We start from the raw sequence: 15,375 nt of genomic DNA on the forward strand, positions 1-15,375 counted from the left end.
TTGGGGAACACAATACCACCTCAGTTCTATTCTATGTAATTTTACTATGTTAAAGTTAAGACCTTACTTTTTGATTAGACAGAAAAGGGGAAGTGCTGTGGAATGTCGTTCTGTATGCTGTGAGTGTGTGCTGCTCTGATTGGTTGATAAATAAAATGCTGATTGGCCAGTAGCCAGGGAGGAAGTATAGGTGGGGCACGCAGAAAGGAGAATTCTGGGAAGAGGAAGGCTGGGTCAGGAGTCACCAGCCAGACACAGAAGAAGCAAGATGTCAAGGCAAAACTGAGGAAAGGTACCACGCCACTTGGCTAAACATAGATAAGAATTATGGGTTAATTTAAGTGTAAGAGCTAGTCATTAATAAACCTGAGCTAATGGCCATACAGTTCATATTAGTATAAGCCTCTGTGTGCTTATTTGGGTCTGAGCGGCTGTGGGCCCCATGCAGAACTGGAGAAAACTTACAACTACAAGAAACAGAAAAAAAAATTTTGAAATCCACAGCAGAAGTAAAAAGATACATCATACAGAAGCTCAATATCTAGAATAATATACAAAGAACTCTAAAAAAGAGAAACAAAAAAAAAATAGTCTTAAAATTCATTTGGAAACACGAAACACATCAGATAGCCAAAGCCTTCCTGAGCAAAAAAGAATAATTGTAGCGTTATCATCACCATATGTGATTTTTGAGACATACCAAAGAGTCACAGTAACAAAACCAGTATGACACAGGTACAAACACAAACACATGGGTCGACTGGAACAGAATAAAGACGGGACACAAGTCCAGGAAGCTACAGCTACCCGACTTTTGATAAGAATGCCAAAAATATTCATTGGGGGAACAGATGGCCTCTTTAATGAGTAGCACTGAGAAAACTGGATGTTCGCACGTAGAAGAACAAATTAGATCTTCATCTCACACCCTACACAACTGTCAACTCCAGTGGATGAAACATTCCAAAGTGAGACCTGAAACTCAGACACTGCTCAGGAAATAAGGCCTCATGAATTAAAATGAGACCTCATGAATTAAAAAAAAAAAAAAAAAAAGCTTCTACACAGCAAAAGAAGACGTTAACTGAGTGAAGACACACTTCAGGAGAAAATATTTCCTATTTATACATCTGACAGAGGCTCACTATCTAGAATACAAAAAGAACTTTAAAAATTAAATAGCAAAGAAACAACCCAATCAAAAACAAAACAAAACAACAACAACAAAAACAATGAGCTGAGCGGAGTTCTCAGAAGAAGAAATACAAATATTTTTACAAACATCCTTAGGCATCAGGAAATTGCCAAGTGAAGTCACTCTGAGGTCCCACCTTACCTCAGATAGAATAGCTATCAAGAAAACAGGTGACCACAAATGCTGCTGAGGATGTGGGGAAAGACAAAGGAAACTCTTGTAGCCATTATGGAAATCCGTGCAGAGAATTCTCAAAGGACTGAAAACTGTATATGGAGGTTTGAATGAGAATAGCCCCCATAGGCTCATATGTCTGAATACTTAGTTTCCAGATGGTGGAACTGTTTGGGAAGGATTAGGAGGTGTGTCACTGGGTTTCAGGTTTCAAAAGCCCACACCATTTCCAGTGTGGCTCTCTCTGCCTTGTGGTTTTGTCTCAAGATGTAAACTCTCAGCTATTGCCCCAGGGTCATGTCTGACTGCCTGCTGCCATGTTCCCCACCATGATAGTGATGGTCTTACCCTCTGAAACTGTAGCCCCAATAAACTTTCTGTAAGTTGCCTTGGTTGTGATGCTCTGTCTGAGCAACTGAAAAGTAACTAAGACACAGAGTTACCATATGATTGAACTCTACCACTTGTGGGCATATCCCCAAGGAACTCCGTATCCTAATGCAGAGATGGCTCCTTGCTTACCTATGTTATTGCTACCGAACTCACAACAGCAAGAAAATAAAATCATCCTAGATGTCTATCAACAGATGAACAGATAATGAAAATGTGTGACATATACACAATGGAGTTTTATGCAGTCATAATGAAAAATGACATTATGAAATTTACAGTCAAATAGATGGAACTTGAAAATATTATATGAAGTGAGGTAACCCAAGCTCAGAAAGAAAAGCACCACATGTCCTCTCTCACATGAAGATCTTAGCTTCTATTTTTGATGTGTGTATTTTATATGGGGGTGGGTATGGGTGGAGGCCAGGAAACCAGAAAGGGGCCCATGAGCTGGGGAAAATGGTCTTTAAGGGAAAGAGGAGATAATCGAACACATATGATAGGAGGGTAAAGGGGGGACTCCAGGGGATGGAGGGGGTTAAGCAGTGCTAGTGGCAGCGAGATGAGGAGAGAAGACTCAACTAGAAAGTGTCATAAGGGACCTGCTACTTCACGGGCAAGCCAACAGTGACCAGAGCAAAAAAGCTCGGTCGTCATCAAGTTAACACACTGCTTTCTCTTTTCTTTTTTCCTTTTTTAATGATTCTACCATTTGATTCCCTTTTTGTTCGTGGCACTTGAAGATTCCTCTTCTGGAAAAATCAGCTAAAATGTTTGCTTACTTTTTTCCCAGTGTCTTTAAAGGCTGGAATCGGAAGAAAAAGTAGACATGTCTTCAGCCTAAATAATTCATACCCCAGAAGAAGACAGTTGAATACATGCTGGAATAGCCCGGTGGAGGAAATAATATGGAAATGAGGAAAAATGAATAAATAAGCATGATTGTAGGATCTGGGACAGTCTCAGTGGAATGTTAGCAGTTGATTTGGGCTTTGGGAGATGGACAGGTTTCTGACATAATGAGGGAGAGAGACTGAGTCAGGAAGGTGCAAGTACACCACTCTGTGGAGTGCACGCATTGTTGGAGGTAGTCTTGGGGCATGTGGTTGAAGACACTGCATATCCACACAGATTCTTCACAGTGCTCTGTGTGCTAGACAGGCTAGGTCTTTGCTGGTTGAACAGCAAAGAGAATGTCACCAAGGTCAGAAGAAGGCCTGAGTCCACAGAACACTGTATCTCAGTTTCCTCTCATTAAAAAAAAAAAAAAAAAAAGGTGTGCAATGGGAAGACTCTTGAAAGCCCTTTTGGTTCCAGTATTCTGTTTTTATAATGCACTGCCCATCTTAATAAGTTCTGGTTTAGGCAAAGAAGATGTGGCTTTTTGTTGGGGGCAGTCAATGAGTTTGGTTGTTTATTACTCAGGAAGAAAGCTAAACATAGTCTTAAAACAAAACAAACAAACAAACAAAACCCCACTGTTTAATGTATCAGAAGAACAAAGAGGATGAGAAGCTAACCCAGTCCAGGGTGCCAATTTTACGACTTGCTCAAAGTAGCTGCTATCCTGGGCTAGAGAAACATTGCTTAGAGGTTCCCTTTGATACTTTCTGTTTTCAGAGCTTTCTCTAAAGCCTTCAATTTCTAAAAACAGACAAAATAGGAAAACTTTTCCTATTTGGCAAACAAAACCACAGGAGTCTACAAAGGAAATTCCTTGTCTGATAAAGGACTGAAAAAAATTGACCTTCTTTCTGTTGTTTATTTTTGTTGTTGCTATTTGGTTTGGTTTTTTGAGGCAGGGTTTCGGTTTTTAACAACTCTGGGTGTTCTGGAACTCCCTCTGCAGACCAGGCTGGCCTTAAACTCAGAGATCCGTCTACCTCTGCCTCCTGGATGCTGGGATTAAAGACGTGTGTCACCACCACCCGGTATTATTATTATTATTATTATTATTATTATTATTATTTTAGTGTATTTTACATGTTGAGATTTTTGAGCACTACACCACAACAATAAAATAACAGGAATCAACAAATACTGCTCATTGATTTTCTCAATATCATATGTCTCAATTTCCCAATAAAAAGACACAGACTAACAGATTGGATTAAAAAATTGTCTCTCTCCTTCTGCTGCATCCAAGAAACACACTTTAACATTCAGGATAGACATCACCTCAGGGTAAAAGGAAGGAAAAGATATTCCAAACAAATGGACTTAGAAGCAAGCTGGTGTAGCCATTTTAATATCTGACAAGATTGACTCTAATCAGAACTAATCAGAAGAGATAGGGAAGGACGCTACATTCTCATCAGAGGAAAAATCCATGCAGGAAAAAAAATGCAGGAAGACATTGCAAATCTTAACATTTGTGCACCAAGCACAAGGACACCCAAGCTCATAAAAGAAACACTACTACAGTTTAAATCACTTATTGACCCTCATACACTGATAGTGGGGGACTTCAATACCTCACTCTCATCAACAGACAGGCCATCCAGACAAAAACTGAACAGAGAAATGATGGAGCTATTTGATGTTATAAACCAAAATGGACCTAGGAGATATTTATAGAACATTTCACCCAAACACACACACACACACACACACACACACACACACACACACACACACACACACAATATATCTTTTCAGCACCTCATAAAACTTTCTTGAAAACTCAACACATGTTTAGATACAAAGTAAGTTTCAACAGATACAAGAAAATTGGAATAATACCCTGCATCCTGTCTGACCACCATAGACTAAAGATGGATATCAACAATAACAGAAACAACAGAAAGCTTACAAACTCATAGGCATTGGACAACTAACTACTGAATGAAAAAAATGATCAAGACAGAAATTAAGAAAGAAATTAAAGACTTTCTAGAAAGGAATGAAAATGAATACACAACATACCCAAACTTATGGGACACAATGAAAGTGATTCTAAGAGACAAGTCCACAGCACTAAGTGCCTATATGAAGAAAATTGGGGAGATTTCATACTAGTAATTTAACAGTACACTTGAAAGCTCTAGAACAAAAAGAAGAAATCATACTCAAGGAGTAGATGGCAAGAAATAATCAAACTCAGGACTGAAATCAATAAAGTACAAACAAACAAAACAATGCAAGGAATTAATGAAATGAAAAATTGGTTCTTTGAGAAAATCAGTAAGATTGAAAAACCCTTAGCCAAACTAACTAAACAGCAGAGAGAGAAGTTCCAAACTAACAAACTTAGAGATGAAAAGGGGACAGAACAACAGACACTGAGGAAATCCAGAGGATCACAAGGATATACTTTAAAAACCTGTATTTCGCCAAATACAGGAAATATTGGAAAATCTAAAAGAAATGGACAATTTTCTCAACATACATTATTTACCAAAGTTAAATCAAGATCAGATAAGCAATTTAAACAGGCCTAAAATTCCTGGTAGAACAGAAACAGTAATTAAGTCTCCTGACCAAAGCCAAGCACAGGGCAAGTGGTTTTAGCTCCAATTTATACCAGAAGAATTAATGCCAATACTCTTCAAATTATTCCACAAAGTAGAAACAGAAGGGATATTGCCTAATTCATTTTCTGAGGTCACAGTCACCCTAACACCCAAGCCACATAAAGACCCAACAAAGAAAGAGAATTCTAGACCAATTTCCCTTATGAACAGAGATGAAAAAATTTCAAGAAAACTAACACAGTGAATGATTCCAAGAACACATCAAAAAGATCATCCACCATGATCAAGTAGGCTTTATCCTAGAGATGCAGGGATACTTCAGCATATGCAAATTGATCAATGTAATCTACCATATAAACAAACTAAAAGTCAAAAACCACATGATTATCTCATTGGATGCAAAAAAAAAAGGGCATTTGACAAGCTCCAATACCCATTTATGATAAAAGTCACAGAGAGACTAGGGGGGTGCAAGGGACATTCCTCAACATAAAAAAGCAGTTTACAGCAGGCACATAGCCAGCATCAACCTAAACAGAGAGAAACTCAGAACAATTCCACTAACATCAGGAACAAGCCAAGGTTGTCCACTCTCTTCATAGCTATACAATATGGTAATTGAAGTTTTATCTAAATCAATAAGCCAAGTGAAGGAGATCAAAGGGATACACACTGGCGAGGAAGAAGTCAAAATATATTTGTAGATAATATACATAAGTGGTTTTGTACATAAGTGACCCTAAAAACTTCACCAGGAAACTCCTATGGCTGATAAACATTTTCTGCAAAGTAGTGAAGACAAGATTAACTCACAAAAATCAGTACCTTTCCTATATACAAATGACAGATGGAGTGAAAAAGAAATCAGTGAAATAAGACCTTTCACAGTAGCCTCCGGTAATATATCTTTGGTAACTCCAATCAAGCAAGTCAAAGACTTGTATGATTAAAAACTTTAAGACACTGAAGAAAGAAATTGAAAAATATATCAGAAGATGGAAAGCTCTCCCATGCTCATCATTCAGTAGGATTAATATAGCAAAAATGGCCATCCTACCAAAAACAATCTACGGATTCAATGCAATCCCCGTCAAAATTCCAACACAGTTCTTTACAGAAATTGAAAGGACAACCTTCAGCTTCATATGGAAACACAAAACTCCCAGGATAAATAAAATACTCCTGAATAATAAATGGACTGCAGATAATAAAAGATCTCTGAATCTCAAATTATAATACAGAGCAATAGTAATTTTTAAAAAAGCATGGTATTGGCACAACACAGACACATTGATCAATGGAATTGAATTGAACACCCAGCTATAAATCCACACTCCTATGGACCCCTGAGTTTTTATAAAGGAGCCAGAAATACACACTGGAAAAAAAAAGACAGCATCTTTAACAAATGGTGCTGGTCAAACTGGATGACTGCACGTAGAAGAACATAATAGATCCATACTTACCACCCTGCACAAAACTCAACTCAGGATGGATCAAAGACCTCAATATAAAACTACATAAACTGAACCTGATCGAAGAGAATGAGGGGAATAGCCTTGAGCTCACTGGCACAGGCAAAGACTTCCTGAACGGAACACCAATAACACAGGCACTAAGATCAACAATGAATAAGTGGGGCCACATGAAACTGAAAAGCTTCTGTGCAGCAAAGAACATTGTCATTCAGACAAAATGGCAGCCTACAGAACAGGGAAAGGTTTTTTACCAACTACATATCTGGTAGCGGGTGAATATTCAAGATATACAAAGAACTCAAAAAACTAGATATCAAGGAAACAATCCAATTAAAAATGGGGTATGATCTTAACAGATAATTCTCAAAAGAAGGAACACAATGGCTGAGAAACAATGAAATCTTCCACATCCATTTTTATCAGGAATATGCAAATCAAAACCACTTTGAGGTTTCATCTTACACCTATCCAAATGGTTAAGATCAATGGGACACATGGCAGCCCATGCTGGTGAGGATGTAGAGTAAGGAGGAACTCTCATCTATTGCTGCTGGGAGTGCAAACTTGTACAGCCACTATGAAAATCAGTGTGGTGCTTCCTCAGGAAGCTGGGACTAGATCGACCTCAAGGTCCAGCTCTACCACTCTTGGGCATATTCCCAAAGGGCACTTCATACTACCACAGAGCCACTGGCTCACCCATGTTTCTTGCTGCTCTATTCATAATAGCCAGAAATTAGAAACAACTTAGATGTCTCTCAACAGAAGAATGGACAAAGAAAATATTTACACAATGGGATGTTACTCAGCTATTTAAAAAAAAATAAAATAAAATTCACTGGTAAATAGATGGAACTAGAAAAAAATCACCTTGAGTGAGGTAACCCAGACCTAAAAAGACGAATATGGTATGCATTCCCTTATATGTGTATATTAACTGTTAAGTCAATGATAACCAAGCTACAATCCATAAAACCACAGAGGTTAGGTATAGACTGAGTGACTAGAGGGGGATCGCCCTAGGAAAGGTAAATAGAATAGATAGTTATGGATTGATGCGGGAGCAGGATGGAATGGGACAATCAAGGGGATGGGAACATCTTCCAGAGGCATCACCATCCTTGACTTCAAGCTACACTATAGAGCTATAGTAATAAAAACAGTTTTGTATTGTCATAAAAACAGACAGGTGAATCAATGGAATCAAATTAAAGACCCCGAGTAAAAAAAAAATAGAAATAAAAGGAAGATATGACTGCTCCTGGGGTAGGGGGTTGAGGGTTTTTTTTGTTGTTGTTATAGATATAAGGGACAGCACAGGCAAAGGCAGAGGCCTCTGGAATGGTCCAGACTGAACATGACCTGCAGACTGAACTGGGCCACGTAAGGAGAGTAGGGGAGAGGAGAGGAGAGAGCCAGTAGCCAGGAGGACAGGAGAGCAAGAATCAAGAGCAGCAGCTGAGAACACCAAGAGGCAAAGAGGCCAGCAGATCCAAAATGGCTGGGTTATATGGAAAGGGCAGCTAGGGTGGGTCAATGAAGCTCAGAACATGGTGGCCAGCGTTTGCCTTGATATGTTAACGCTCAGCCATTGGTCTGGGTTTCTTTGAGACCTAACAGGGACAAGACAGGGAATATGGGGAGAGACAGCTAAAATTAAGGGCCAGCTTGGGGGGGGGGGTCATATGAAAACCTAATACAGTAGAAGTTTTGTAAAAATGTACATGTATGAAGGCTATGTAAATATAATCACCAAGTAACAGAGAAGACAGAGCTCCAACTGGACATCTCCTGTCACCAAAAGAAGCTTCCAATACCAGGACTGAGTTGTTAGCCAAAGAGGTCCCATGGGAATTTCTGAACAACCAAGGCTGTTGCTGAGACTGTAGGCTGCTCTCCACAAACAAGGCCCCATTGCTGAAGACAACACCCACATTGAACATGGAGATGTCGAGCTGGTACCTACACAGAGCCTTCACCCCGTGTGCTGGTGTCTTTGATACATGCTGCCAAAGGAGAAACATAAACCAACTCAGTCACAAACCCTCTGATTCACAATGGTGTCTAGCCTACAAGATATGCTAATGTAATGGTGGCACAAAGCTTGTGGGAGTCACCAACCAATATCTGATTTGACATAAGGTCCGCTCCACCAGACCATGGAGCCATACCCATCACCTCATGGATGGTCAAGTGTCTGAGACTAGCTGGCGAGGGACTTAGGGTAAGATCAAATACTGTTGTTATAAACAAAACAACAACAACAAAAACAAAACAAAGTAGCAATAAAATGACTTCTATCTCCCAACCAAAAAAAGCCCAGGACCAGATGGTTTCAGTGCAGAATTCTACCAGACTTTCAAAGAAGAACTAATACCAATCCTCTTCAAAGTGTTCCACACAATAGAAACAGAAGGAACACTACCAAACTCTTTTTATGAGGCTACAATTACCCTAATACCCAAACCACACAAAGATGCAACAAAGAAAGAGAACTACAGACCAATCTCCCTCATGAACATTGATGCAAAAATACTCAACAAAATATTGGCAAACCGAATCCAAGAATACATCAAAACAATCATCCATCACGACCAAGTAGGATTCATCCCAGGGATGCAAGGATGGTTCAACATACGAAAGTCAGTCAATGTAATACACCATATAAACAAACCAAAAGAAAAAAACCACATGATCATCTCCTTAGATGCTGAAAAAGCCTTTGACAAAATCCAACACCCCTTCATGATAAAGGTCTTAGAAAGATCAGGAATACAAAGAACATTTCTAAACATAATAAAAGCAATTTATAGCAAGCCAACAGCAAACATCAAATTAAATGGAGAGAAACTCAAAGCGATACTACTAAATTCAGGAACAAGACAAGGCTGTCCACTCTCCCCATATTTATTCAATATAGTACTAGAAGTTCTAGCTAGAGCAATAAGACAACAAAAGGAGATCAAAGGGATACAAATTGGCAAGGAAGAAGTCAAACTTTCACTATTTGCAGATGATATGATAGTATACATAAGTGACCCCAAAAACTCTACCAGGGAACTCCTACAGCTGATAAACTCCTTCAGTAAAGTGGCAGGATACAAGATCAACTCAAAAAAATCAGTAGCCCTCTTATACACAAATGATAAAAGGGCTGAGAAAGAAGTCAGAGAAACATCACCCTTTACAATAGCCACAAATAATATAAAATACCTTGGGATAATACTAACTAAACAAGTGAAGGACCTTTTTGATAAGAACTTTAAATCTCTAAAGAAAGAAATTGAAGAAGATATCAGAAAATGGAAGGATCTCCCATGCTCATGGATAGGTAGGATTAACATAGTAAAAATGGCAATCTTACCAAAAGCAATCTACAGATTCAATGCAATCCCCATCAAAATCCCAACACAATTTTTCACAGACTTGGAAAGAAAAATACTCAACTTCATATGGAAAAACAAAAGACCCAGGATAGCTAAAATAATCCTATACGATAAAGCAACCTTTGGAGGCATCACCATCCCTGACCTCAAATTCTACTATAGAGCTATAGTAATAAAAACAGCTTGGTACTGGTATAAAAACCGACATACGGACCAATGGAATCAAATTGAAGACCCTGACATTAATCCATGCACATATGAACACCTGGTTTTTGACAAAAGAGCCAAAACTATACAATGGAAAAAAGAAAGTATCTTCAACAAATGGTGCTGGCATAACTGAATGTCAATATGTAAAAGATTACAAATAGATCCATATCTGTCACCATGCACAAAACTCAAGTCCAAGTGGATCAAAGACCTGAACATAAATCCAGTTACACTAAACTTAATAGAAAAGAAAGTAGGAAGCACTCTTGAACGCATTGGCACCGGAGACCATTTCCTAAATAAAACACCAACAGCACAGACCCTGAGCACAACCATTAATAAATGGGACCTCTCAAAACTGAGAAGCTTTTGCAGGGCAAAAGACACAGTCAATAAGACAAAAAGACAGCCAACAGAATGGGAAAAGATCTTCACCAACCCCACATCTGACAGAGGATTGATCTCCACAGTAAAGAACACAAGAAACTAGACAACAAAATACTGAACAGTCCAATTAAAAAATGGGCTAAAGAACTAAACAGAGAATTCACAAAACAAGAACTACAAATGGCTGAAAGACATTTAAAGAAATGCTCAACATCCTTAATCATCAGAGAAATGCAAATCAAAATGACTCTGAGATACCACCTTACACCTGTCAGAATGGCTACGATCAAAAACACCAATGACAGTCAATGTTGGAGAGGATGTGGAGCAAAGGGAACACTCCTCCACTGTTGGTGGGAATGTAAACTTGTACAACCACTGTGGAAATCAGTATGGCGGTTTCTCAGAAAATTAGGAATCGAACTACCTCAAGACCCAGCCATCCCACTCTTGGGCATATACCCAAGGAATGCTGATTCATACCATAAAGATACATGCTCAGCTATGTTCATAGCAGCACTATTTGTAATAGCCAGAACCTGGAAACAACCTAGATGCCCATCAATGGAAGAATGGATGAAAAAAATGTGGTACATACACACTATGGAGTACTACTCAGCAGAGAAAAACAATGAAAGCATAAAATTTGCAGGCAAATGGATGGAACTAGAAAAAATCATCCTGAGTGAGGTAACCCAAACCCAGAAAGACAGTCATGGTATGTACCCACTCATAAGTGGATTCTAGATATAAAATAAAGAACAATCAGACCACAACCCATAGAACCATGAAGGTATTATATATATAACATGGAGGTCCCTAGGACGACTGTGGCATATAATAAATTTCGGTTTTACTCAATTATTGAAAAAAATAGCCAAATGAATGGAAACACATGAACTATGAACCAAAGGCTGAGGGGCCCCCAGCTGGATCAGGCCCTCTGAATAGATGAGACAGTTGATTGGCTTGATCAGTTTGGGAGGCGACTAGGCAGTGGGACCAAGTCCTGTGCTCATTGCATGAGTTGGCTGTTTGAAACCTGGAGCTTATGCAGGGACACTTGGCTCAGGCTGGGAGGAAGGGACTGGACCTGCCTGGACTGAATCTACCAGGTTGATCGCAGTCCTCGGGGGAGGATTTGCCCCGGAGGAGGTGGGAATGGGGGGTAGGTTGGGGGTAAGGGGAGGGCGTGGGAGGGGGGAGAATAGGGGAACCCATGGCTGATATGTAGAACTGAATGGTATTGTAAAATAAAAAATATATATCACAAAAAAAATGACTTCTAATGACATTCTGCTATACTCAGTGTCTTACTCAGCCATTGTCAGAGAAGCTTCCTCCTGTTGCAGATAAGATCAAATACAGAGACCCACAGCCAGACATTATACAAAGAAGGAGAGACCTTGGAATGCTCAGGCCTAAACAGGATAGCTCCATCAAATCCCTCCTCTCACATACCAGGGAACCCTGTGGAAGTGGAGGCAGAAAGAGGCCTGTAAAAGCCAGCAGGGATGGCAGACACCAAGAAAACAAGGCCCTCTAAATCTACAAGGTCAGTGCACGTATGAATCAATCAATCAATGCACAGAGACTGAGGCAGCATGCACATGGGTCTGTACAAGATGGAGTTCTACAGATGGACACATGCCCTGTTCCTAATCAAGAAGCTATCTCCAACTGATAACCACTGGAAACTACAATTTTTCTCCAAGGGAGTCTCACCGGGGAAACAAACTACTCTTCGGGGTAGGAGGCATGACCGTCAGTAGAATACCAATAGAAAGTCAACTCAATGGTGTTTTTGGACGTTTTTTGTCTCATAATGTCATGTCAGGGCTTCTTTTTTTTTAAACCTTATTTTTTATTTTATAAAAAAAAAAAAAGCTCAAGAAAGATAGGGCAGATGGAGTAATCATGGTCAGGATTGGTAGAATTGAGGACAGAGAAGGACAGAAAACAAATATGTCAGAAGTCAGGCAGAAAAACCGGACTATAGAAGTTTGTATTTGAAATGAGTGAACAGAGAGAGGTGGCTGAGTGATTGAGCATTCTTAGTGCTTTCCCAGAGGACCTGAGTTCAGTTTCTTTCTATACCTCCCTGGGCAGCTTACCCTGTTACTCCAGCCCCTCCTCTGATGCCCTCTTCTGGCTTTGAACAACCCCCACACATGCACACACACAAACAAACATAAATAAAATGAATTTTTGTAAAAAAAAAAAAAATGAAAGGATAGGTCTTGAAAATAAATTTAAAAGGTAAAAAAAAATCAATACTTTGAAGATTTGAGATGATGGGAGGAAGGAGAAAACATGAAAGTTTCATTCTTGTGAACAATGTAAATGTATTGATGGAGTTGTTTTTTATCTATTACATTGTTTTGCCTTGTTTAACATTACTAGGGATCGAACCCAAGGCCTTGCACAGGCTAGGCGAGCATTCATTCACTTGTCCCCACCCCTTGTCCATCAAACATTTTTTGAGCATCATCTAATACGTGTCAGATTTTGTTCAGGCACCAAGCTGGAGGTATGACTTGAACAATAGTTTCTATAGCCATCAGCCAACGTGGGAGCCCTCCATTTCCTCTTTGTAGCAGACAGTCTTCACTGGCTGGTTTTATTTTTTTAATTATTTATCTAGATATTTTTCTCTTCTATAGAATTTGGAAAGCTGGAATTTTCATTTCCTAAAATAAATTCCTAGACTTTGCTGTACCTGTATGAAATTTGGGAGGCAAAAGTGGAGACCGTTCTCTTCACTATTGCCTTACTCCATTGCCAAGTCCTTAAATGTGAAGCTTTATTTAAAAAGCAGGGTGGGTGTGTGTGGGTGTGTGTGTGTGTGTGTGTGTGTGTGTGTGTGTGTGTGTGTGTGTGTGTGTGTGTTGCTCACATGTAAGCCTGTATACCATGCATGTGCAGTTCTGGAAGGGGCCAGAAGAGGGCATCAGATTTCCCCTAGAGTGGCGTTACAGATGGTTGTGAGTGGCCATGTCAGTACAAGGTGTCGAACCTGGGTCCTCTAGAAGAACAGCCAGTGTACTTTTAATCATTTTGGGCTCTTTTCAGTCCAAAATGTGAAGCCTTTTGGTAGTGACATTACAGTGTCCACCCCCATGGTGGGGTGGGGAGTAAGATGAATTCTGTCTTCAGTTCCTTCATCCTCCTTCCTAATTTCTCCACTCTAGTTACGGTCATGCACTATGGAATACAGTTGCTTGAGTCATTGCTTCCAGGAAACAGCTTCCCAGCAACTTGGTTCAAAGGAAGATTTCTTTCTAGAGATCAAGATCTGCCAGTGATTTCAATAACCGCTATTTCAATGTGTCAAACTTGTTTCTGCTTAAAACATGGCAAGCTGTTTGCATCTCCTGTCCTGAACCATCCTGCATAACCCCTCCTATGTTATTTATGGATAATGATACTCAAATTCTCAGGGAGACAGCTTTGGGGGATGGCTTTGTTTTAGCTGGTCACTCTACGCTCATCTTATCTCTGCCTCTCCCCTCTTGTGGAGAGGAAGCTGGAAAAGTCAAATCTGAGGTGAACAGACTCTAAGCCTGACTCTCCTGTTTGTATTCACACACCATACATAAACAGTCAGCCCTCTTCTGCCCTCCTGGCCTAGGAAAACAGGGAACGTTTCCATTTCCTGCTGAGCACAGTGTTTGTCCATCCCCTAGTGACCACCTGTTATCGGCCAGCCACAAATATTACTCTAGAGAGACAATTTTCATCATCTAAAAGTTTTCCAGTGGGGTCCAGAGAGATGTCAAATGCACTTGCTGTTCATGCAGAGGACCTGAGCTCAGTTCCAAGTACCCATGTCAGGTGGACCACAATCACCCACAGCTCTAGTTCCAGGAAATTCAACACCCTCTTCTGGCTTCTACAAGCACTGCACGCATGTGGTACACATACATTTGTGCAGGCTCACATACACACACGTGAATAATACATAAATATATCTTGAAAAAATAAAAGCTTTCTGGCCAGGCATGGCGGTGCCTGCCTTTAGTCCAGCACTCAGGAGGCAGAGGCAGGCAGGTGTCTTGTGAATTTAAAAGGCTAGGCTGGTCTACATAGTGAGTTCCAGGCCAGCTAGAGCTTGATAGTGAGACTCTACCTTAAAAACAAAACAAAACTAAAAGCTTTCCAGCGTGATGTATGTTAAGTCTCAAACCCTGGGACTAATGGCATGTCAAAGGCCATCAGGTTCCCCCAGCATCCCTCACTCCCTACCTGTTTGCTACAGGGCATGGCTGGCATATGCCACCCTCTACCCTGGGACTCTCCAGTCCAGAGGCTGGGCTGCCCTTCGCTGTATATTTTAGCCATTTTGGTTATCTGCCCCTTTTTATCTTTTGCCATCTTGGCGGCTACACCTGGTTCCCCTCTTTTCTCTCTCCCTTCCCCTCCCCCTCTCCTCATATGGCTCAGGGTCATGTCTACTCAGACTCTCCTAGATGTCTCTGCCTCTGGCTATGCTCTCCCTTTTTTCTATAATAAACTTTCTAATCCACCAGACCCAGGAGCAATCATGTCCTTTCCTTTTTATTTTTATTTCTTCATTCAGTGTAGAGTATAGGTTTGGTATATGATGGGCACAGGAGTTCATACTAGCCATGGGATTTTGTCAAGTTTTCCGACTTTGCTAAGATTCTGTTTCTTTTCTT

This window comes from Peromyscus maniculatus, chromosome 6, assembly GCF_049852395.1.
Source record: "Peromyscus maniculatus bairdii isolate BWxNUB_F1_BW_parent chromosome 6, HU_Pman_BW_mat_3.1, whole genome shotgun sequence".
In the NCBI taxonomy this organism is placed as follows: domain Eukaryota; kingdom Metazoa; phylum Chordata; class Mammalia; order Rodentia; family Cricetidae; genus Peromyscus; species Peromyscus maniculatus.